Here is a 25,701-nt window from a genome sequence, read left to right on the forward strand (position 1 = left end):
CCCTGATCCTAATCATCTTCTCTGATCATCTAATCATTTTCTGTGATCCGGGTCAAATGGTAACTCCTCACTAAAGCACTTTTGGATCATTCCACAGTTGGATCTCCTTATCCCTGATCCTTTTGGGACCAGTCAAATATTATCACATGATTGTCATTTCACAACACTTCAAATTCCTCATGGCCTAAGTCATTACTTTTTTTTCTTTTTTGTTATATAAAACATTGAGTAAGGTCTGGTAGACAGTAATCACTCAGTCTCCCCAAGAATAAGTGTATGCTTGGACATTAGAATAAATGAATGGATGAATAAATAAATGAAAGAATAATGACACTGCAGGGCCATTCAATTACCTACCTCACCAAGGCCAAATTCCTCAGTAGGTCACAGAAACCCACTGTGCCTCCTTCCATTAAGTTTGTCTGCAACACCTGCTGGTTTGGCCCTGATTTACCTAAGCAGATGAACTGGACTATTCTCTTCACATAACATCCCTCCCTTCCCCCGACTCCTTACAAGGAGTTCAAGTCATTCTCTTGTCTTGGAGCATCGTTTTCCACATTTCTTCATCAGTTCTTTCTGTACAAAATCTTCCCAATTATCCCCACTTCCACAACTCACTTTTCCCTTATTCACATAAATAATGAGAGACAGATGAGGATCTTTCAATTTCATGAAAGTTTTTTTTTTTTTTTTTTTTTTAAAGTGGACATATTCACCAGAGTTGATGTGACCTATGTAGCACATTGGATGTCAGTTTTCCAATGTCAAAGATCACAGTCTTGACTCTAATAGGTGGCCTTGGTCAAAGCATTTTCTATCATGAGCCTCAGTGCTTTTATTTGATAAAGGAAGAGTGAAACTATTAGCCACTTCACAAATTTGTTGTTATAATTAAATGAATCTCACCAAATAAAAGGCAATACAGTCAAATATCTTGAAACTATTTTTTCCACCATAAATTATTACCAAAATGTGTCATCATAAATGCTAATAACTACCTTCTCAAGACCACAAAACAAAGGGCAAATCAAAGAAACAACCAGCACATCATCACTACACTACTTAAGTCTGTACTTTTCATGTTTCTGAAACCTTTCTTTCATTCAGATTTAGGTCTTAGCTCTATTAACCTTCACATCAAGTATCCCTTAGTTTGTCACTAAATACGTATCTATGGAGAATCTTCATGATCTGTACAACATTACAATAAACCTAGATGGGCTAAACCATCATCCTCCATTCATGGTTGAATAAATTGAGGCTCAAATAAGTCAACTAACTTTTAAATGGCAATAGGCTAGTGAACTTGAAACTTGGACTAGGAAAGTCATTTCACATAGAAGTTCACACTAATTTATGGCACCAGGGTGCCTCTGTGACAAGGTCATGATTTGTTTTTACTGGAAATCCCATTTTACAGTGAAGGAATCAACCTCACAGGTGGCTCCTATGATATGAAAGGAGACAAAGGATACATGCCAATCTGGGTTTCTCATGTGATGCACTGTCCTGTTGGGGTCAGCAGGTTGGCTTCTTGCCACCCTGGGATGATGCCTTTTATAATGAGAAAGTTAAAGAGATAATTATGGAAATTAATTCCTGAACTGCTGTGGCCTGTGCACTCTACCAAGCAGAACTTTGAATATCAAGGGCAGTGCTGCAATGCAGAACAGAAGCAGGAAAACCTTACCTTTGCGGTCACTTAGAGATATATTGAAATATCTTCATACAACCCTATATAGTCTAATTTAGTGTGTGCATGCGTGTGTGTGTGTGTGTGTGTGCATGTGTGTGCATGTGTGTGTGTGTATGTGTGTTTGTGTGTCAATGTCAGGATATGATTGCATGTGTCTGATCATTTCTGGTTTTCTGTCACCTGATGCATACAGATGGCCCATTAGCCAATTAACTTATTGGACTAAATAAGATAAATCAAACTAAATGACATCAACTTGCTCTATAAGGATTGAAATAAATTAAGATAAGTGTGTTTTGAATGCCAGTCAAATTGACTGGATTAAAGAAGAGGAAGAAATGAACAGAGAATACAGAATCTAATCCCTAATCTGCTCATTTTTTCTCATTCCCAGAAAATGCCTAATCTACTTTTGCAGATAGATTAGAAAATACCCCAGCTTGCAAAATTTAGCACCACCCCCACTCAAAATCAATGACAAGCTCAAGGAATGAAGAAATTCAAGATCAGTACTGAGAAATGCATTTCCTGGGTTTTTAAATATTCTTTGGTCATAATCTGATTCCTTTTCAACCGGTTCAGATGTATTCTAGCCTTGTGCTACAGTTGATGTGAAGAGCAATAAGTATATTCCAAACGGATTCTGAGAAATCACTTCAGAAATAGTCTTCCTGGAATTCTGTGGTGGTTTAGAGGAAAATGTCCACAATATCCATGTATCACTAAACATGGAAAGAGAATGGACCACATATTTCTATTTTCTAATACTGCCAAGGTGCATACCTCCTATAATTTTCAGAGACCCACACTATAATTCATTCTCTGTCCTATGATCTGCCTCTTTTCTCTCTCTCATTAGATTTAATTCAGTAATAACACCCTACAAGCCGTTCAAGCAGAAATACCCTGGCTGATTGCAACTTTCATCAGCTAGTCCATGAATAGTGCTGTAATATGTATGCATGTGTGTATATATATGTGTCTACCTGCAAGAGAAAAGGAATGCTGCCCTCGTCAGTAGCCACATTTTTCTTTGTCTGCCTATTCCCCTCTCCCTACTTTGTGTCCATGGAAGTTCAAATCTCATCCCTCTATATAGTGATCAGTAGATGAATACTCCTTCCTTAACACTTTACAATATGACATTCTATTTCTGCCTCTTATTTTTTGTATTTTTTTTTAACTAACCACTGTACTAAACAGGAACTATAACCCATTCTTCTGAAACACTGAATGTTTCTTGTCCATGCTGTGATTTTACAACTGAGATTTTATACTATTTTTTTTCTCTGCATTTCAAAATTGATCTTGCTTTTTGTCCATGTTACTTTTTGAGTTTCCCACTTACCCCTCAATTTGTTTCCTGTATATGATTATCTCTTACTTACCCCCAAGTGAATTTCTGAACATGGTTCCATTTTGCTTCCCTTGTCTCTTGTGTGGCAGGTATATGTCAATTTCCATTTCCTCTGGGAGAGATATGAGGAGTAGCAGTTGCTGAATGGTATGTGCATTTTAGTTTAGAAGATGTATCTTTATCCCTCCACTGCCTTGTTTCATATCTTTATGCATGAGCAGCATCACACAAGATGAGCTAAAGCTGAGCAGACTGAAACTGCACAATGCACATTCCATAAAAAAAAAAAAAACAAAAAAACATGGTTTGTGTTCCCAAATGAATATGCAGCATTGATTTGCATGGTAGCAAAGTTAAAGGGTCTAAGAAGGCTGAGAGTTTGTAATTTTAATAATTTTCTCTTATGCAAGCGCCTAAAGAACTGTAGGTTTATTTTCCAAAGAATGAAATGGAAGCCATAGTGTTTTCTGACTTCATATGGAGGGACATGACTAAGATTCCACATGCACATTTTGAAGAAAGAGCAAAGCAAGTCACTGAATCTGGAAGATGGTGGCAAAGTCACATGGGACAAAGTCACATGGGACAGTGCCACCCATGAGACACCAGTTTCACTTGTTTCAATCTAAGTCTTGTGTATTGCCCCTGGCTATGCTTATAACTCTTCCCATTTTCTCTTTTCCAATATTAAATTAATTTGTTTTCTTTTTGTAGTTAGAAATGATTTTACAAACTTGGTGAAAGAAGAGAAGGATAAATAGAAGAAGGACAATTTATAAGAAGCAAAGTTATAGGGGTGAGGTTGTAGCTTAATGGTAGAGCACTTGCCCAGAATATGTGAGGTGCTGGGTTTGATTCTCAGTACCGCATAAAAATAAATAAATCCATAACTCAAAATGTGTATATTAAAAAAAGGCAAGGTTATAGGATATACTACCTGTATATTTACTAATGTTTATTCATTGTATAAATATAGGACATCATATACTTTTACACTAAATTTACATATATATGAACTGCATACATATATGTACATATTATATAAGCATATAATATATATACAGATATATATATATATGTATATATAATATATATACATATATATATATATACACACACACACACACACACACACACACAAACTGTTTTTGTTAACTTTTCATCACTGTTACACAATACCTGAGAAAAACAGAAAACAAGGCCAGGATTTTCAAAGACAGGCAACCAGCATAAGAGACAGACACCAGCATAAGATATGATCCCCAAGGGCACACCCAAAAGGATCTACTCTCTTAAATTAGGTTTCATCATTTATAGTTTCTACCAGTCCATCACCTCCCCATACTCTGTTCCCCTATAAATAGATTAATCCACTTACAATCGCAGAGCCCTCATGATCTAGTCACTTCCCAAAGAGCTCACTTCTGAACACTGATGCATTGGTGACCAAGGCGTTAACTTGTCAGCCTTTAGGGGACATTACAGATCAAAACCATTACAACACATATATAGATATATAAGGAGGGATAAAGAAAAGAATATGACAATAATCATGGATTGTTTTTCCTTAATGGGAGAAAGTAATTACATGGATACAAAATATATAATATTTAATAATCTTAATAAAGAATATTAGAATGAAAAATATATACTTAACTTAAAATATATACTTAAAATATATACTCAAAGCATACTTATTAGTGTGCTTTTTAGAAAATGTAAACAAAGAAAATAAGGGTGAAAGGAAGGGAAAGAGAAACTAATATTTATTAAGCATCTAGTATGTAGTGAAATACAGAGTTGGCTGCATTCATGTAGAACGGTTAATTTAATCCTCTCAAAAGCCCTAATGATAAGTGGTGCTAGTTCCATTTTTATAGCTGTAAAAAATGGCCCTTAGATAAATTGTATCCTTTACACTGTAAAGGTCGATCACTCTGGAGAATAGTGAAGAGCAGCTTTGACTTCAGATGACTTCAAAAATAGAGGTAATTTTTCCAATATTTATTTGAAGAAGATTTTTTTTTTTATTCAGGATTAAGTGTTTCCTATATTGGTTAGGTTACTCTTGTGGGTAAGAATAATGCCATGTAGGATATGGGATCCTCTCTTCTCAACCTAAGAAATTAATGTAAATTTCTGCTTGTCCACAACAGTGCTTGAGTGACTTAGTGATTTTATTTTTCTTGGCTGAGTAGTTTCGACTATGGCCCTGCCTGGTCACCCAAGGTACTTGTTTTAGTGATCCTTTTCATTGCTGTGACCAAAAGATCTGACAATAACAACTTCAGAGGAGAAAAAGTTTATGTGGATGCTCACAGTTTCAGTCTGTAGATGGCTGGCTCCATTGCTCTGGGACCGAGGTGTGGTAGAGTATGATGGCAGAAGATTATGGCAGAGGACAGCAGCTCAGGACATGGCCACCAGGAAGCAGAGAGAAAGAAACTAAGCTCGGTTCACAAAATATATATTCCAAAGGCATGCCCCCCAAAACCCACCTACTCCAGCCACACCTTACCTGCCTATAGTCACCAATCCGTTAATTCCTATCAGAGTATTAACAGTCTAATAAGGTTAAGGTTCTCATAACCCAAATATTTCACCTCTAAACTTTCTTGCAGTCTCATACATAAGCATTTAGGGGGCATATAATATTAAAACCATGAGGGTTAATAAATAATATTATAAACTCTCAGCTGAACCCAGGGAGAAGGAGCCCAGACCTGGATCCCAAACCTCAAACTACTCTGTCTGGTTCTTCCACAGGTCCATTACTTCTTCTAGAGTTTAGAGTCAATGACCTCTCTAGACTGTGGCCTGTGCATCCTAAGATTCCTTGCTCAGAGTCCCAGACACATTCCCTAGGTCTACATTGGCCTCTTCTTGCCTTTCCTTGAAAATCCTGGCCTAGGGAAGTTTGCAGGGGCAGTCACTGAGTGTGAACATGAGGATAAGGTCCCTCACAAATGTTCGCATAGAACTGAGCCAGGGTGGGATAGGGAGAGAGGCATGAGCAAGTTCCTGAAATTCAGAACTCTAAGGTGTTGAGGATGTTAAATGGATGTGCAGTATTCTAAGAGAGTATGCTGGTATTATTTTGATAAGTAGTTCACAGGCTTCCACCTACAGTATTGCCCTAGGCCTCACATGTAATAGAAACTAGCCTAGATACCACACTACTCTGATGATATTTTACTAAGGGGAAAAGGCACATCCTGTTACTCTCAACTTTAATTATAGATTGAAACATAATCTGAGGATACTTGTTTCTCTAATTCCCTCTAACCCAAAGTACAAGTAGCTATTTGATTCTGACCTCTCAGAACCAGGGTTCTGTGAACACCAGCACCCGCATATATTCCCTCCCACACACAGATATCGCAAGCAGCTTATATTTTCTCCCTGGATTCCATAAAAATGAACCTTTTATCGGTGACAGTTTAGAATCATGAAAATTAAATACAATAGTTGACACAAGAGCATACTGACTTATATGGTAGTTTCATAATAAATGGTAATTTTCTTTCTGCCACCTCCTTCCTGCCTGACCAATCCTTTAATATCAGCTAGGAAAGATGAACTTCCCATACTATGGTGAATTGCTGGTTTTCCTCCCCACTGTGTTCAAGTCGTGCAGCATATGTATATACCATATTCTACCATGCAATAAATTGAAGGTGCTAATAAGCATTCTGTTTTTTTTTTTTTTTTTGTTTTTTTTTTAAATCAAGTTCCCCACACCAATTAAGCTAAAACTCAAGCTCAACTCAAGAGCTGCTGTTAGGCCCACCATGCCTTTCCTTATCCTTATCCATGGTGTCATTGTTTAGTCCCCACTCCCATGTGCTCACTTTCCCTGAAGTGTCGTCACTTCGTCACTTCATCTCTGTCACTGGGCTTTTAGTCAGATGAATGTAAAACACTTAGCCAAGAAACCTGGCCTGAGTTGGTAGAAAATGTCAGTGCCCATTTGCTTAAAAAATACAAATAAAGTCATTTTCCTGTTTATCTCTAGCTTTCCACTGACAATGGCAGTTGCTGATTTCCATATACTGTCATTAAGTGTTGCTTCACTTCAAACCCATGGCTTTTCTCACAGGTGAACACAGAACTGAGACCTGGGAGAACAGCTTTCTTTTCCTGCCTATGGCTCAACTAGAGGTGCACTGACTTGTCCTACCACAGAAAATTTTCTATTTTTTATTCACTGCTTCTTTCATGCTCTTAGCATATTGAGAAGACTTAGATTTGGAATTGAAGCTCTTCTTTCTTTTTTTTTCTCTCCATTATATCAGTATGCAGGGTGCGTGTGATACACACTTTGGTACATTTCAGATTTACATATGCTGCAGCTTTGTACAGGGTAGTGTGGGAAGAAAAGTATGCCCTGTAGTCCTGGCTGTGCTTGGAAACTAAGAATGATGGAAGCAGAGTATATCCAGAAGCAACTATTCCGGAAATACTATTATTAGGGACGATTCTCTGTTTATTTCTTAAGCAGCCTGTGCATTAACAAGTTTGAGTGTTAGGATAGCTTAATGAGGTGCTAATGAGCAAAGAAGAACTGAGCCCTGTGCTAAGTCGCCCATACTGCATTGTTTACAAGGGGTCAGATGCTTTTTGCATGTTTCTATATGAGCAAAATAATTACAGTGTTTTCTAATCTCATTTCAAATGTCATCCAGGCAACCTGTTTTCAGCTTTCACACATGTGCGCCTGCGTACATGTACGTGTCTGCCCGTGATTTAAGTTTGTACAGGCAGAATGGACTCGAAATGGATTATATAAAATGGAAGGAAGCTGATCCCCTCATCTCTATTCATTTCTCCTAGAGTTAACTGCTGACTTATTGACAATGAGTTTGTGCGCAGCTTGAGTCAGTCATATATTTCATTTGGAGCCGACAGGTAACAATCTACCTATTGGCATCCTGCTGGTATCACATGTGACACACTTGTGATAGCTGCTGCATGCTAGACATGTTCAAGATGAACATCTGTGGGAGGGTTTTTCCCAAAAAAAACGATTAAATGACTTTATATACAGGAACCAGGCCTTGCTTGAAACCCAGGAGAAGAAAGAATCTTGGGTGATTTAAACAGCATCAAGAGAGCAGCTTTGCACACAAAGAACAAGGCAGTGACACAGAATTAATTCCTATCCCACTTACAAAACCAAAAATGTTCATAAAGAATGGACTTTGCACAATTAGGAAAATGCTTCAATGCAAATACCCCCGAAAGATATGTTGATTCATCCCAGTCATTGCAATTCATTTCCTAGGTGAATTTAATAAAGATTCTACAACATATTTATTGCCTACTGTGCTTTATGAGGACTTATTTTGTACTTGGATCTGTGTGATAATACTTCCAGATGCACTAAAGTAACATTTTAGGTAAGCTGAGAATTATTTTTTTAAAACTATGGTAGTTCCTTGGGTTGATATGTTTACAGTTTTTTTTTACAACACATTCAGTTCTGTTCTTTCAATAAAACTGTCATAAGATATCATACAAATACTGCAGTGGCTCGGAGGGAGTAATCCTATCTAATTTGGAATAGAGAAACACTGTTAGGAAGAAGTTATCGTGAAAGTTTGCCTAGAAAGATAAAAATCATTTCCTCAGGTAGAATTGAAAGCTGTGTTTTATTGGTATCAATAACAACGGAGAAGTCATCAAGACTAAGAAAATTCTGGGTCATTTTCTAAAAGGAGCGTGTAGTTTTATTTAGCTGGAATTTTGGACATGCTGTTTCAATTCTATGTCATGTTGGGTCTTAAGTGTCAGGTAGAGTAATTAGGATGTAATTGAAAGTAGTGAGTGGCTAATGATGGTTTTTAAGCATAGAATAATAAGATGATAGCCGTATTCTAGAAGATTAATATGTCAGCAGTGTATAAGAAGTAAGAAAAGCAAGTCTTTCATTCAGGTGAGGCAACATGTGTCTCATTATACTGATACTACGGTGAGAAGAAATCTCTTTAACAGATAAATTCCCCAGGCTGTTGTGGCATCCTGAATGTGGCGATGTAGGGAGAGGGGAGCATCCCAGAAGATTAGCAGCTGAACAGTTGCAATCGAAGCCTGAAATAATGATAGCAAATTGAACAGCAAGAGACATTCAGAGGAGATCATGCACCAGAGGAAGGAGCAATAGCTTAGGGTGTTTGAGGAAAGAATGCTGCACCAAGCTTCATTTTTGCCAAGGGCATAAATCACCTGGATGGGAGCATGTGGATGTGTTGGGTTATAAATAAAGATTTCATGCCTATTTTCAAAGAAATAATATTTAAATGGAGAAAATAATCACATCACTAAGGAAGACTTGGGAAGAATGGGGGTGTATGACAGGCTTTGGGGGGGACACACATGTGGGAAATATAGAAAATTGGGCCTGAAGCTGCCATAGAGGAAGGATTCTAGTATGAAAACAAATCATGTCAAGGATCTGGCTTAGAGCCCCAGGCCTGTCAAAATGAGCCAAACACCCCACACAGACAGACAAACAGAATTCTTCAAAGGCAAAGGAAGTAACAAATTGTAAAGAGAGATTAGGGAGAATGGAAGCACACCACCTCACCACCGAAACAATTAGATGAACTCCTCAGAGGATCTTGGGAACTTTGGAGAAGTGGATATTGAAGTAGAGATGGATGTTAAGTGATAAGGAATGAACAATGGAAGCACAGTGGGCAAATGTTTGTGGGTGTGGGATGTGATCTTCAGAGTGGACAGGAGATTGGAGGAGGCTGAGGTTATGGGGCTGGGGAAAGGAGGAGGTGTGTGTGTGTGTGTGTGTGTGTGTGTGTCTTGGTTGCTTCATCTTTATCTATTTTAGTACCTCCTTAGTTTGTTGGGATAAGGAAGAATTGAATGTGTGTGTGAAAATAGACATAGCAAATGGAGAGGGGGAGATTGAAAATGGGCGGGAGAGGTTGTGGGAGAGGGAGGCAGAGAGAAAGAGGCTTTGATGGATCAAGATTCCTCAAAAAACTGAAAGGGTTAATCAGATCTAAAAAGAAAACTTATTTTTCATTTATGAGTAAAGAGGGGCTGTAAATAAAGAAGAGGGTCCAGGTGGAGAGGGAATTTACTGCTCCTTTCCTCAGAACAGCTTTTGACCTACAACAGAGAACATGAAGACAAGAGGTCCCCAAGAAAAAGGGGAGGGGAAGGAAGAAAAGGAGAAGAGAGAGAGAGACTGGAGTACCAAGCACACCTCTCCTGTCCGTTGATTTTGCCTGGGACCAGATGTGCTCAGAAATCTCTCAGACTGTGTTCTTAATTCAGCCAGGGAAATCAATGTGCCATATCATATTGACAGCCCTGAACAGAACAGGATTATTCCTGTCACTTCAGCTGCCATAGTGTTAGAACCACAGAGGGCCTCCCCTCAGTCCAACCACAGAAAACATAATTACAACTCAAAGTGAACGAACTTCAGTGTTTCATTTCAAAAAGAGAACAAACGTATCTGCTCCAGTGAAACAGCATAAGACATACAAACATTTATTCAGAAAGCATTAAGAGGAGGATGTGAAGCACAAGGGTAGTCGGAGGGAGACCACTCCTTCAATCCTCCTTCACTCTTTACAGAAACAATCTTTTATGACACAGAGGCCATGGCTTTACTGCTGTTGAGTTTTGAGCTAATTGAAATGGGAATTTTCTCCATTTCTGCCTTAGGTAAAAATGGAAACTGTTAAGGGCAGGAATGTCTATGTCTTAATTCATAGATTTTAGTTGCAAATGTATGCCATCAAAATAAAACTGGTTTTGACATTTCTGAGGAAAACTGGTATATTATTTAGTTTCTCTGGAGAAACAGAAAGAAAGGAAATAGATAGACATGAAAGGAGGGATTTATTATGGAAATTGACTCACACAGTTCTGGAGGCTGAAGAGTCCCACAAGAGGCTCTCTGCAAGATGGCAAGCTAAGGAAACTGGGGTGTGACTAGGTCTAAGGCCAAAGGCCTGAAAATCTTGGGTCATCTTGTATAAGTCTTAGAGTCTGAAGGTCAGAGAACTTGAAGTTCTTGAATCTGAGGGTGGGAGAAGATAAATGATCCTGCTCCAAAAGAGGGACTATATTCTCTTTTTCAATCTATCTGCTCCATTAATTGATCCGATGATGACCACCCACATTGAGTAAATCTTCTTTATTCATCCTATTGATTCAAATTTTAAACTCTTTTGGAAAAATCATGAAAAATAAATCCAGAAGTAATACTTTATTAGCTCTCTGGAGATCCCTTAGCTTGGTAAGTTGGCATACATGTAACTATCACAACTGCAGAGAGCACCATTGACTTCTCACAGCTAGCATGGTCTCAAGAAGTATGGCCTGCTCTGTAGTTAGTACAGGAAATCTTCATAAACATTATTTACCTCAACAGTGCTTGACCCAGGCCTGTGCAAACAGCCTTTTGCTGAACACATGCTTCAAAAGCAGCATTTTCAGAGATACAAGAATACCATTTACTGTTGGGCTAAATGGACAGAATGTCATTAACAGTACAGTAGTGAGACCAATACAAGAAAACACAAAGCAACCAATTCTGCTGAAGTCACGGGGTAAGTTTGACCATTACGACCCAGAGATAATTAGTTGCCACTTGCCTAATGAATATGATAACACTATTACAATCAGCCAAGTTTTAAGCAATAAAGTATTTGCTCTTTGATTCAGACCTTTAAAATATTTGTATGTGCATCCCTCAACTCCACTAATACTTTATCTAAAACAGTAAGTTTGTTAAAGACAGTTCATTCCAGGGCCATCTATATTATCATAGTCTCATAGTTATTTACCAGTAACTTGGCAGGTGGATTTGTTTTTCCTTTCAACTTTGTAGGATATGTGAAAATCTCTCAAATAGCTAATGTCTTCAATGACCCTCCACATTCTGGCTTGGACTCATGGTGACAGGAGAGGCCCAGTAGGATGGGCCTGTGACTATGGAGGGTGTTTTTATTCTATCATTCATCCTAGGAAATTCTTAGAATGAGAACTTGTGTGTTGATTAACATGCACCTTTTGAAGTCTTTGATTAGCAGAGGCTCATAGGATGAATGGTTTCTTCTTGGCACCATCACCTCCCATTCCCAATATTGATCACTTATTTGAAAAAAAATATTTTAAAACTACCTGGTAGCTTAATTGGTAGGACCTTTCATGGCGCCATTGCCTTAGGAACTCAGGATTGGCTCAAATAATCAACTACTTGTGAGGCCATGAGAACAGCTAAGATTGCCCAAGGATCAGTCTTTTTACACAACTCTGGCCAAGTCCTTTGAAGGTCAAGCAGCCCCAAAGGAGAATTTAATAAATATTTTAAGTGAATGACAACATGTTTGGCAAAGGGAACATACTGAGTCAGGGGTGATCATTATAGCATTCTATTTTGTTTAGAATCTTGGAGTCTTCAACAAAATTTTTCTTCATTTTGGCTGAGTAGAGACAACGTATTGAGCCAGACTCGTTATGGACAGCTGCCTGTGTACTGCTTTTGACAGAGAGCTGAGCTGGGACTCTGCCTCCAAAGTAACAATATCTGTCTCAGCACCCTGGCAACATCTTTCTATTGGGTTCTGGTTCATATACTTAGATTTAAAACACAGCTTCACAGGCAGAACAGAGCACACAGGCTCAAGGTCCCCTAAAGGCAGAAAACCTCGTAATGTAAGATATGTGTTTGACAGAAAGATTGTTGGTAGATTTCTAAGTCCCTAATGCTATACATTGTATTTTATGAATATAATATCAAATGTTATATTTGTGTCATAGGTTGCATAAAGCCTTGAACCTGCAGTTGAATATAACCAGCTCAAAGTAGAAATAGATAATAAAAGGGTTTCATCCATTCAAGGAGTAATTTAACTAAGAAATTGTACCTTGATAAAGGCGGATGAAGAAGCATTTTATATTTTTTCAAATGATACAGGAAGTATTATCTTTTTAAAGATGGCTTTCATAGAAAACATACTCAAATACACTTGCACAACCAAAGGAATTGATTTTCATTAATGTTAATAAAACTAAGATTTCCATTTTAAGTGTTTTACGCATAAATCCCTTTAATAATAACCTTTCTTTGTTGAAAGACAAAGAATTAGAAAAATAACTAGACCAAATTTTAAGTTGGGATATCTCTTAAATAATTAAGTTTACATTTTGAGTAACCAACGTAAATGGGATTTTGTCTTGTTTCATAATGGAAAAACATCCTTGAATTAGGAATTTATTCATTTTTTGGGTTCCATATAAACTATTATTAAAGCCATAATGTCTTTTGAATATTAAACTTATACATTATATTGCCTTATGACAAATTTAGTTAATTAATTTTAATAAAACTAGAGTACTAAGATATGGAGATTTAATTTTGTGTATTTGTGGTTCATTCCAACACTTTGAATCAAAATTATGGTCAATATTTTAAGCGGAATAATCATTCAAAAGTAATCATTATTGTAAGTGATGTCACAAAGTTTGAAATATAGGTATAATATTACAACTATGAGAACATGCTTTATCACACACAGACAACTTGTGAGTCCACTCACTGGAAAATTTAGGTTAGGATTTTGCAAGTATAAATGAAGAAAGACTGAGTTCTGTATTAGTGCTCCTACATGTCATCTATGAAGGAGATACGTAAACTTAATAATTGTAAACAGTTCCTTAAAATCAGAGTAAGTGAATGTCATTGTATCCAAAATTTTAGCTCTGTAACCACTAGTCATCAGCTATAGGAAAGGGTATAGCTCAAAACAAGATTTCAAAGACCTTTGACAGAATAGAAATTATATAACTGCTTTACATGTCGCTATCCATCTTTTTTCTACATAAAAATGCTGCAGTACCTGGCCCAGGGTCTTTAACTCCATAACTTGTGGGAGGCAGGCAATAAACTGCTAAATTCTAACACCATCTGTATGACTTAAATCCTAAGAGATATATTGTCTTTGCTGCCAAGGCCAGAATCAACCTCAGCTGCCAAATGAGAGACTGAAAGAGTAATGTAAACAGCTTGATAGAGGGGTGGTTCCTGGCGCACCTGTGGTTTTGACAGCTTCTGCTGCTGCTTGAGGAGGAAACAGGTTGCCTGTTTGTTCTTCAAGAGCACTTCTGGCATCCAGGTATTATGCAGGCATGCACTGCCAGCTGTGAGAGATGCTGCTTCCTTGTCACTTCAGAGAAAGATGCTCTTCCAGGAGGATCCCTCTTGCTATTTTATTCAGGGAACCTAGGAAGCAAGACAGAAAGGATCAAATGCAAAGCACAGATCACTTGAGGGCAAGGTCTGACGTGAAATAACTCACTTCAAAGTCTTTCTTTCAAACTTGAGAGTGGTATGAAATATATGAATAACATAATTGTAGTAATTTTTGAAGATGAGCCCACTAATGGAAAGGTTAAAGAAAAGAACAGCAAGAAAGTTCACATACGATAATTTTGACTGCCCATTTCTTTAAACATCCAATGTGTCATCCTGGTCAAGAAAACTGAGTAAGATAACTAGTATCTGTCAAGATATCAAAAATATGAAACTTAAAATATTAAGATATTGAGTCAACATATTGACTGAAAGTTTTTAATTGAAGAAATGTGGATCACAGAAAGTCTACCACTATTGCATATGTCATTTATCTTATGATTAAATTGAAATATATATATATATATATATATATATATACCTTTAAAACATACTTTCAATATTTCAATTGTAAATATTTGAAAAATGTATTTCCAATCAACTATTAAACCTACATCAGAACTTCAATAGTTCAAGTAATAGGATTTAATTGATATGATGGATCAATAAAATGAAGACTCAAGAACATACAAGAATGTCATGTTTGGTTAAAAGAGAATTTAAAATCAGAAGAAGTAGGTGGATTATTAAATAAATTGTATAAGGCAGTGGGATGTGAATAGGAAGAAAAATGGCTAGATTGACTACCTCACTTAAATTAAAGACTAGATATTAAGGATGGATGAATGCCTGAAATGTAAAAATTAAATAGAATCACAAAATATTTAAAAGAGAATATAAGAAACTATTTTAAAGCCTTGAGTAAGAATGTTCATTTCAGTAAAATTATAAAAATCAGAAACAATAAAGGATATACATGTGTAATCACAGAAACTCAATAAAGACAAAAACATTAGGGTGACTATAGATGAAGACAATATACTATATATTTCAGAAACATTGAAGAAAATATTTGGAATGTTTTCATCATGAAGCACTGACAAATGTTTGAAGTGATTGACTTATGATGATTTGAACATGATACAATATTACCCCATAAATTTGTATAATTTTATACATCAGTTTTAAAAACTGAATTTAAAAAGCATGGTAAATTTAAAAGAAAAATGAAAATTAATGGAAATATGAGCAATAGCATAATGGATAAAGCATTTATATCCTCAATACATAAAAGCTGCTATCAAATTAATAAACATAAACAATGGTAACCCTGATAGAAAAATTGACAAAGAATCTAAATAGACAGTAGGCCAGAGGAAATATGAGCGACTAGTAAACATACATGGTAGATAGATACATAGATAGGGCATCTGCATGCATGAAAAGTGGAATGAGAGGGAGAGAGAGAAAGGGAAGTGAAGTGAGCTGAAGGAAAGGGGGAAAGGAAAGAAAATTAAACCACTGTTCACATAATAAATTGAACAAAGATTTGAAGATTGCACCATGCTTGTTCACCAGCACACAATATAGTCTACCATGTTAATTGTATGTATATTTAATATAGCAATATTAGTTCTACAGTTACACTGGCTAATATAATAGCTATAAAAATATTTGCAGCAATTTCTTTGTAATAAGAATGATAAGAAATAAAACAACCTAATTATTCATCAAGATATTATTTAATAGAATAATGGCTTGTAATATAATTGACATTTAAAGTTCCATTGAAATGCTGATGTGGACTTAAACACATCTAGAATGTATAGAGTGGGAAAAAAAAAGAGATTGCTGAACAGTATGTAGGATATTTTCCTAGTTCCAGATTCTCATGCATTTAGATTAATATATATATCTAATATCTAAAAGTACAGTTTACAAAGAACATTAATAGTGGTAATTTCTAGGTGGTAGTATTTGAAGCATTCTATCATTTTACATTTGTTTATTTTTGGTGTTATTTATGTTTTCTAAGAGTGCATGTCATTGTTACAAAATGAATACAAGCCTTTTTCAAAATATAAAAAGCATTTTATCAATTTTAAGTTTGATAGGCTCCTTTGGATTATTTCATTCATTGCACACTTGAGCTTGAGTAAATGAGACGATTGTCTATGCATTTCTATTCTAGCAACATTTTATCTAGAATTATGTATCCAGAAGGGAAATCTTCATGCCCTTATCTTTCTGTATTTACTGGTTGTTCATTCTTGGTACAATTGGCATTTTGTTTAATCTGTAATTCAAATATGCTCAGCATATCTCATAAGATTTGATGATCTAGTTTATAATTGCGTTTATTATTATAAAATCTTGAAATTTGTTAGGTCAATAAATAGGGTTATAAATAAATGATTTTCAACTTCTCCTTTACAACAACACCAAATGCCTCCATTTAGTTTTGAACACATCATGATATCCACAAAAAGCCTCTAAACAAAATTAAGTTTAATTCACTCGAAAGGAAAGTACTTCTACAGACCATTTTAAGGAAGGGGGGAGCCAATTTAAATAAATTATCAGATACTCATTTTATACAGATGAGTGCTGCTAATTACAATCAGTTTTATCTATTCATTAAAAGTAGTCCAGCAAGCGTGGATTGACTTTGTCAGCAGAGTCACTGCAGTTATTTGAAAGCCTTATAGCATTTCTTTAAATATATTACATATTTCAGAATTCTTATTAATTTAGGTCATTTTCTAGGCATCTGTAATAGTAAAACTTTATGGAAGATTTGATTTTTGCATGTTTCTTGTTCTTCATATGCATACCCTTTAAACATTTTCACTGTCCCCTCAATATCCCCAAACTCTGTCTAACCTTTAAATTCTTGGTTGTTTCATGCTATCAAATAGTTGTCTAGCCCAGGCAATGTGTCCTTGGAGAATCATCCCACTACCATTGCTTACAGCTTGTTTTATTGTGGTGTATTTCTTATTTGAATGTCCCAGGATGGTATCATCTAAATTGTCATATTATCCATTCCCTTACTTTCAAAGCTTGTGATGAAAAAAATCTAAAACCTTGAGAGCCTACCACATGTTCTTCTCTAGATTATTCATGGAAAATTATGTATTGATTCTGTTTTGTTTTGTTGTATAAGTGTGGTTGTTGCTTTTTAAAAACCGTGTAAACAATTCCAGAGTAAATAGTCCCTTTGTTTACCTCTTTATCCAAACACTCTTTTGATTGGAGTGCCATTTTTGGACTTGTTATAACAAGCCCACTGCACCAAAAACCTAAGAAATTTCCAACCAGACAGCCATGTCTTTGTAGCCTGAAATAATAGCCTCACCTGTGCCCCCACATCACCCTTCTTTATAAACTGTAGCAGCTATCATTTTGTTAGATTAGCTAAATGTATATGATTGTACAATAATTTTCTAAATTAAATGGGGCAGAGGGCATTTCTGTCCATTTGTATTTGTCTTCAGTATTTCAGTATCTGGCACATTTCTGTCACATTATAAATACTCCTCAAATATTTGTTGACCAAATTTATGTGTTCTATTTGTCAAATTTAAAATAGCCTAAAAGTGAGTTATTGTTTATGTAATCAGGACAAAAATCACAGGAGAGGACCTTTCTAGAGCCCTGGCTATCTGATGTTTACCAATAGCAAGAATATAAGTTTTAAAACCTGAGCATTCCTTGGGAATTATTTTTATCAACTTAGCAATTAATTTAAATCTACTATAATTAATTTCTGAGAAACCTACAAAAGCCTATTAGCTGATATTTATAAACCAGCTGATACTAACTTGTGAGAGCTGGTTGGAATAAATCAACCTATATCAGCTAGATATGTTACCTTGGCATCTATCCAAATAGAAAGAGACTATTTCCAAGTTTTAGAAAAGGTAATTAAATTCAGCTTAAAATGCATGTAAAAGTCATTGTCTGATGTACTGGCCCATGGAAATAAATAATTACATATTGTATTAATGGAGTATCTATTTACCAGGAGTCCACAGTGCTGTTCTAAAAAATGGATATTTATAATATTCTCATAAACTAGAAAGGAGATGCACATCTTCTGCATATGTTATTTACTGAAAAGTAATACTTCATGGAAGGCCATTGGCAGATGAATGGATATTCATTTTCTCTTAACATAGAGTCAAAAATTGTCTTTGGTGGAATGTATCCCTCAGCACCTCACCATCAGTAGCATTCTTATTATTTTTTTTTTGGTGGGGAGGGGTACCAGGGATTGAATTCAGGGGCACATGACCACTGAGCCACATCCCCAGCCCTATATTGTATTTTATTTAGAGACAAGATCTCACTGAGTTGCTTAGCACCTCACTTTTGCTGAGGCTGGCTTTGAACTCACGATCCTCCTGCCTCAGCCTCCTGAGCCACTGGGATTATAGGTGTGCACCATCACACCCAGTAGCTTTCTCCTTAAAAAGCAAACATATGATCCCAGCCTGCTTTCCAGCACTTTCTGTAACATGGCTGTTCTCAGACTATGTGTATGCCTGGGAAATCATCACAGCTTGTGTCTTCTATCTAATTTCAAGGCTCCAGGACTTCTAATGTGAAAGTACGTATTGTAAATTTATCTCCTTCCCTTCCCCACACCATTCTCCTTAAGCCTCTGCTCCCTCCATCACCACACACACACACCACACACACACACAAGGAAGACATTTATGCATTCCGTCTCTTACCTGTGTGTGGGTCCTTCCCTAGATCAAAGATTACAACTAAGATTTCCTTTTTTTTCATGTAAGCTACTTGTTATCTGGTTGGTCTTCTCTTTCTTCATCTTTCAATCCACTTGACTATGTGGATTCTTAACATGTCTCATATCTCATCTCTCTACACTGGAAAATTTGGGTGTCTCAGAATTTTATTGCTTATTTGCTTATTCCTTCCTATGTTAGATGACCTAATAGCTAACCTGTATATTTGTCCTCTCTATTAGGACATGGCCTGCTGGAGAGAATGAGCTCCTTGAAGGTTTTGCACGATTATGGCATCCTGATCCATCTCTCTGCTTGCAGATGGCTTGTCCCATTGTCTGCCTACTCCTGTAGTATCCATCAAAGACTCTCCTCCTTAACTAGACTCTTCTTCTATACAGAGAAATTAGGCATAATTTTATGAGGTCTTGAGTGCAGAAAGAATTATGTTCAAGGTTACCAAAATAAATAAAACTTTAACATAATTCAGGGAAAGGGGAAACCATGCTAAATGTAATATTATATTTTTATGTGACCTTGGGTTCAGTTGAAAACAGTATATCTTATATTTTAGGAAGCATAATCATAACTGTAAATGAGTTTATTTTTAAAATTCCATTAAATGTGGCATCTACTTTTCTGTACATTTTGAATTCCAATAGTGTATATGTGTGATTTTATAATATTAAACTTAATTTTTAAATTATGCAATGAAAATAGAAGAAATTAGACATTATTAGATAAATTTATTCTTCATTAGAGCTCTTTCATTTAAACAAGTCAGACTATAAAAACATTCTTAATGTATCTAGTAGCTTAACAAGGATAAACTTCTTAATTTCTTTTAAAAAATGGGAATCTAAGAGAAAGGGTGAGGATAAATTAACATCTGGAAAAATTTCTACTAATGTCTATGCATATATATCGATATATTGGTGTGAAATTTAATGCTTATGTGTTTTCCCTCCCTTTTCATTTACAGGGAAGGAAAAAAAATGAAATGAATTTGGTTTGATGTTTCCAGTTTTGATTTGCTGAAACCCAAAGGGTTCAGAAAAAGGACAAATCCTTGTAAATTCTAGGTGTTGCAATCACTGTGGAAAATGGTGATTTGATTCTGTTAACTCACTAATTCAATTAAAAGGAGACTTGCAAGAATCATCTTAGGAGAGCTTCTGAGCTCTTTACTTAAAAACTGCAGTATAACCTCAGGGTTTTACTGAAGTGGGTACTGTAGGTTTAGAAGCCTCTGATAATTTTCTGCAATTATACTTTGCTAAATGAGCAGAACTGCAGTTCAGGTAGAAAATGTCTATGAATTCTTGGTGTCTTGGAAGAAAGATTTTGGCCATTGGGGTATTTTATGTAAATGTATTTCTTCCTAGAGTTTGTGGAACTGATATGTTTAGGAGCAATCCTAGAAAGAGAGAAGGGATGCTGTACTTTGTCGAATGCTTTTTCCGCATCTATCGAGATGATCATATGGTTCTTATTTTTAAGTCTATTGATGTGGTGAATAACATTTATTGATTTCCATATATTGAACCAGCCTTGCATCCCAGGGATGAATNGAGAGAGGGAGAGAGAGAGAGAGAGAGTGGTGTGTGTGTGTTTTGGGGAGGGGGGAGGGTGGAGATGGGAAAGGCAGGGGAGCACAACAGACACTAGTATGGCAATTTGTAAATCAATAGATGTGTAACTGATGTGATTCTGCAATCTGTGTATGGGGTGAAGGTGGGAGTTCATAACCCACTTGAATCAAAGTGTCGAGTATGATATGTCAAGAAATTTGTAATGTTTTGAACAACCCACAATAAAAAATTAAAAAATAAAAAAAAAGAAAAAAAAAAAGAAAGAAGGGAATTCCCAGGTTCCTTGAAACCATCCTGACGTGTCTCAAAGCCAAGTTCTAAGCACCACAGCTTTTTACTTCCTACACTCAAAATACTTGACCCTAAAATATTTCCCTTATAAACAGTTATTAGAATCTTAATATGTACTGGGAACTGTTCAGAGGCTCAGTATGGCTGTATGGACTCATTCCACCTTCACAACAAAATGAAGCAAAGACATATTTAGTAGCCTGCCCAAGGATGAACAGTGAGTAATAGGCAGAATGAAGAGTTGAAATGCACAGCCTACGATTCTCCACTATTTGTTGGTTTTCATCCAGCCATGAAAACTATACACTTCTCACTGAGGGCAGTCTCATTGGATTAGATTAGTGATATTGAATTCTTTGCCATGCTTTTTCAAAATATATATTATATAATTCACTTTGCATTTTGTTTATCAAACCAAATTAGAAAGCAATTGTATTATCCAGTGTAATTGCAAAGTTTCATTCTGCTGGACAACAGGTTTGCGATTTGTGAACTATGCCCACTCATTGATCATGATGAGAATAGGCATTTCAGAGCCATCTTGGCATCTTTCAGGCCTCTCAGCATTTAAATGGCAATTGGGTGTCTTGCTGAAGCTTATCCAGCTGGCAAGCTAAAATCTTGGTTATTATTCAGGAATTTTGCCTGTCTAACTGTATAATTCAAATACAGGGCCAGATATCCTCTTCAAAAGCCAAGTTATGATTAATATTAGAAGTATCTGCTATAGAAAGATAACTGAGATGGGATGTATGAAGTTTGGGTTCTGGGGCTGGATCTACTTCCCATAGTTCTATGATATTGGGTTAGTAATTTTCTTCGTTGTGTCTCAGTTCTCTCATGTGTAAGGACATTTTGGAGTAAATGACCTATAAGAATACATCTATCACAAGACTCCATGATCTACTAAAATGGCAAAAAAGAAAACATATCTATGGTAAAAAGGCCATTATAACATTTTCAAAGAATTTTATATTTAGATGAGTAGGAACAAAGGGGATAAATTAATTTCTAATATTTTACAAAATTTTCCAGGAATGTTAAGTTCACTTTTTATTTTTTAGCCTTTGTGATAAAAGAAGGAGAAAAAAAAATCTCTCCCTTGAGGGAAAGAGAGAAGAAAAAGGTTAAGTATCCTTATTTATTAAGGCTCAAGAATACTGTTAATACTGCTTTGGGGGACTTGAATAAAATGATTTTTTTTTTTGCACTAAAGATAAAATCCTCTGTGTTGTATCTCTTGGCTCAACTGAGAGAAAACACTGTCATTCCCTGTGCCTCAGGAAGGTCCTGGGCTGCTCACTGGGGCTGAGTTTCCCAGTGTATGCCCAAGTGTGAAGGGCTCTCCTGAGCCATTGAAAACCATGCTGCACAGTCCTGCAATGTCAGGTTCCCTACTGATTTTGAGGAAGTGGGCTGCTATTTCTGTAGTCAACACCCACAATTGTTAAGACATTTATGTAAGAGAATAAAATCATATATTAATATTGAAGAAACATGGATTCAAACATATTCCTATTCCTACAATTAAAACTTCAGCTGACTACAATAAGCCCCCAAACAGGTGCTTTCTCTCCTCTGTTTCCAGGACACTTTGAAGGAAATATCTGAGAAGCAGTGATTGTGAGTATATAAAATGTTTATTGATGTGGTTTGCAATATAAATAAAATTTGAAGCTTCTTTTTTATCCTCAGATGCAGCTTTGTATAGTGAAACCATTTTCCTTAGAGTCAACCAGATCAAACTGAGAGAACTGTTACTAGATTTGTAGACTAGCTTTGCCTAACCTCAGTTTCCTTATATAGAAAACAGTGATGGTGATAAGTTGTCATGAGGAATTAATTCGATAACAGGGGTAAAGTACAGTTCCTCATATAGTAAGATTCCATAGTAACCATCTGTTTCTTTCTCTTTTCCTCTTCTTATTTAGAACTTTTATCAGTTTTCAATTATTGAATTTTGACAAGTAAATATCTTCAAAATTTATATACTTACAAGTTCTCAGAGGAAAAATATGGAACTTGATTAATTGCCAGAAGATTTTGAGAGAGTTTTTGTTAATATAGCCTTCTATTTTTGTGGATTTATTGATTTTCACTGATAAAGCAACGCTGTTCATATACACTATACTCATAGGCATACACTGCATTGCTAGAAAAATTTCAAGATTAATCCATCAATTTTGAGTAGATACCTGTGATCCATAAATGTTGCCCAGGTTATCAAAGTATTGATGCAGATCCCCTACCTCTTGCTTACAATTGAGGTTGCTTTTGCTTTTCTTTCCCTTACTTCCACTGTTTCCTGCACAAATATGTATTGAGCATCTTATTGTGAACTGACCTCGATACAATTATAAGATATACAAAGAGACTGGAAACCATTTTCATGGCAAAGAGCTTAGGAGTCAGTGAAGGAGAAAGGAGCCAAGTAAGGTAAACTTGATGTCACCATAGAGTGCAGGCCAAGGGAAGCATGTACACAGCACTAGGAGGTGAATATGAATAGCTCATCTTCATTCCTAAAATAAAGACCTGGTGTCCCATTCCTCTCAGAGATTGTCTACCCTGTACTTTTCTCAAGGTCCAGAATTTCATCATTAACATTCAGTTCATCTCCATAATGCCATTTATTCAAGAATGTGTTAAATTGAGAGTTGTAATAGGAGTTGCCATTCATTGGCATTCATGTAGAAAGCCTATATGTATGTGTATTGGATGGACATGCTCTATTAAGAAGAAGAGAGATTGAAGACACAGAGCGGCTTGGATAAGAAAAGTTTGGGCATGCATGATTTCAAAATCAATACCAAAATTGCAGTCATTTCTCAAAGGACTGGAAAGTAGAATAACCCATGGAAAATGGAGATAAAGGAACATACAAGCAAGGGAAGAAAACATATAATCAGCTATTTTATAAGAGAAAAATGCCTTTTGAATAAAATCAGCAACATTAAAGCAAGATTTTAAATGAAAGATAGTGGTTTTAATTTTGACTTATTTAAATTGGAAACATATTTAGAACTTATTCAGTTTTATCAATTTTGATTTTTATTTACTGATTAAGTATATTCTTGCTGAATACTTGGATACAAAAGTCAGAGGTCAAAGCAAATCACCCTAATTATCTCACTGGACGTGTCTTCCATGCTACTAAGAATGTATCTGCCCTTAGTGGATATAAAAATAGAATAAGTAAAAAATTTTAAAAAATAAGAATTTCAGTGACTATGAAATATCCAATATGCCTGAACATTCAGGATCATTTAATATCAGGTTGGGTATGGGCAGTAACAAGGGGCCTGAGATTCATGCCAGCTATCATATAAACACATGAAAAAACATTTGTCACAATAGACTTGGTGATATCCTTTGAGCAGTCCTTAGGTGAAAGCCAGCAAAATACCTGTCATAACACTTAGATGAGTGAAAAGTGACCAAAAAAGCAATGGCCCAATTTAACAATGCTACACTGATATACTTCTGTTTCTCTTGCTGGCTGACAGATGTCTCGGGTTGAGGGTGCTCCAGAATGGTTCAAGAGTAGTCAGTCCTCATAGTTGGAAGCCACTATTCCCCATAGCTGCACTATCATCTTTAGTGACATGGAATCAGCCTTTATTCATGCCTGAGTCTTAGCAGGAATAGGATCATGCCTGTTTTTGCTGCCAAGTCTAGAGGATTGGAAAGGGTACATGTTGTATTTTAAGCTTTTAAAGACAGGTCTCAGGATATGTTTCCCTCTGAAATGTTGTTACAAATGACTATTGGTTTATAGATTGCTTAAAATCCCATTACAACCAATTACAGTTTAAAAAGTCATTTGTAATAGGCACATCTATAGATGTAATTCATATCATTTCTTACATAAGAAAATTATTATTTCAAGTCTATCTTAACTTTTCAGACTTGGTTAAGTTCTCTTTATTTATGCTTTCAATATTCTTCTTAAGGACATTTGACAATTTTAAGTTATATAGTGTTACAAATAATTGCTATCATTAGAGCCCATTAGATTATAACCTCCAAAGAGAAGAGTCCAAATTCTCTTTACCTTATATTAACACCTGTCTCAATGATTAGCATGTAGTAGGCATGCTACAAATTGTACAATAAATGAAAGGAAGAATGGTTGTACACTGTGAGCAAAGAGGTAGGTTAAATAACAAGGTTGTACATTAAGATGAAGAAGAAAGAAAAATGATCTGCCTTCAGAAAACCTACAGTCTACCTGGGGTGGTAAATGAAAGAAGGGGAATACATATAAATAACTATAATATATGGCATAAATATTGTATGATAAATTATAGGTAAAAATAATCCAATAGAGAAAGAAAAGGCATTAGTTATTTATAATACAATTTTAATAGAAAATATGCATTCCACATTTGGAATAACTGACTTACATATTGATTTTGTTCAATTATTTTTAGGTATAATGCTACTATAACATTCAATCATTTCAAAACGTATATAAAATATACTGTTGAACAGCATTTTATTAATCTCTAAATTAACAGTGAAATGAATATTTCAGGAAAGCCACAGAACAAAATAATTATTGTAATTAGCCCAACAGTTAGACACTGTAAGATCTTTGTGTGTCTATTTTTAGGAAAAGAATAAATTGAATTCAGCACAGGGCTAAAGGGACACTATTATCCGTATAACACTTGTGTCCTTAGTAAAAGGTTGATGAGTGTTGGAGCAGAATGGATTTGGTTTAGAACCCAACTCCACTAGTGTGCTCTTGGGAAATTCTCTAGTCTCTTTCAGCTTTACTTTCTTCATTTAAATATGAATATAACCTTACTTTGTAGGATTTCCATAGGATAAGTTTT

Source organism: Marmota marmota, unplaced genomic scaffold (assembly GCF_001458135.2).
Source record: "Marmota marmota marmota unplaced genomic scaffold, marMar, whole genome shotgun sequence".
Taxonomy (NCBI): domain Eukaryota; kingdom Metazoa; phylum Chordata; class Mammalia; order Rodentia; family Sciuridae; genus Marmota; species Marmota marmota.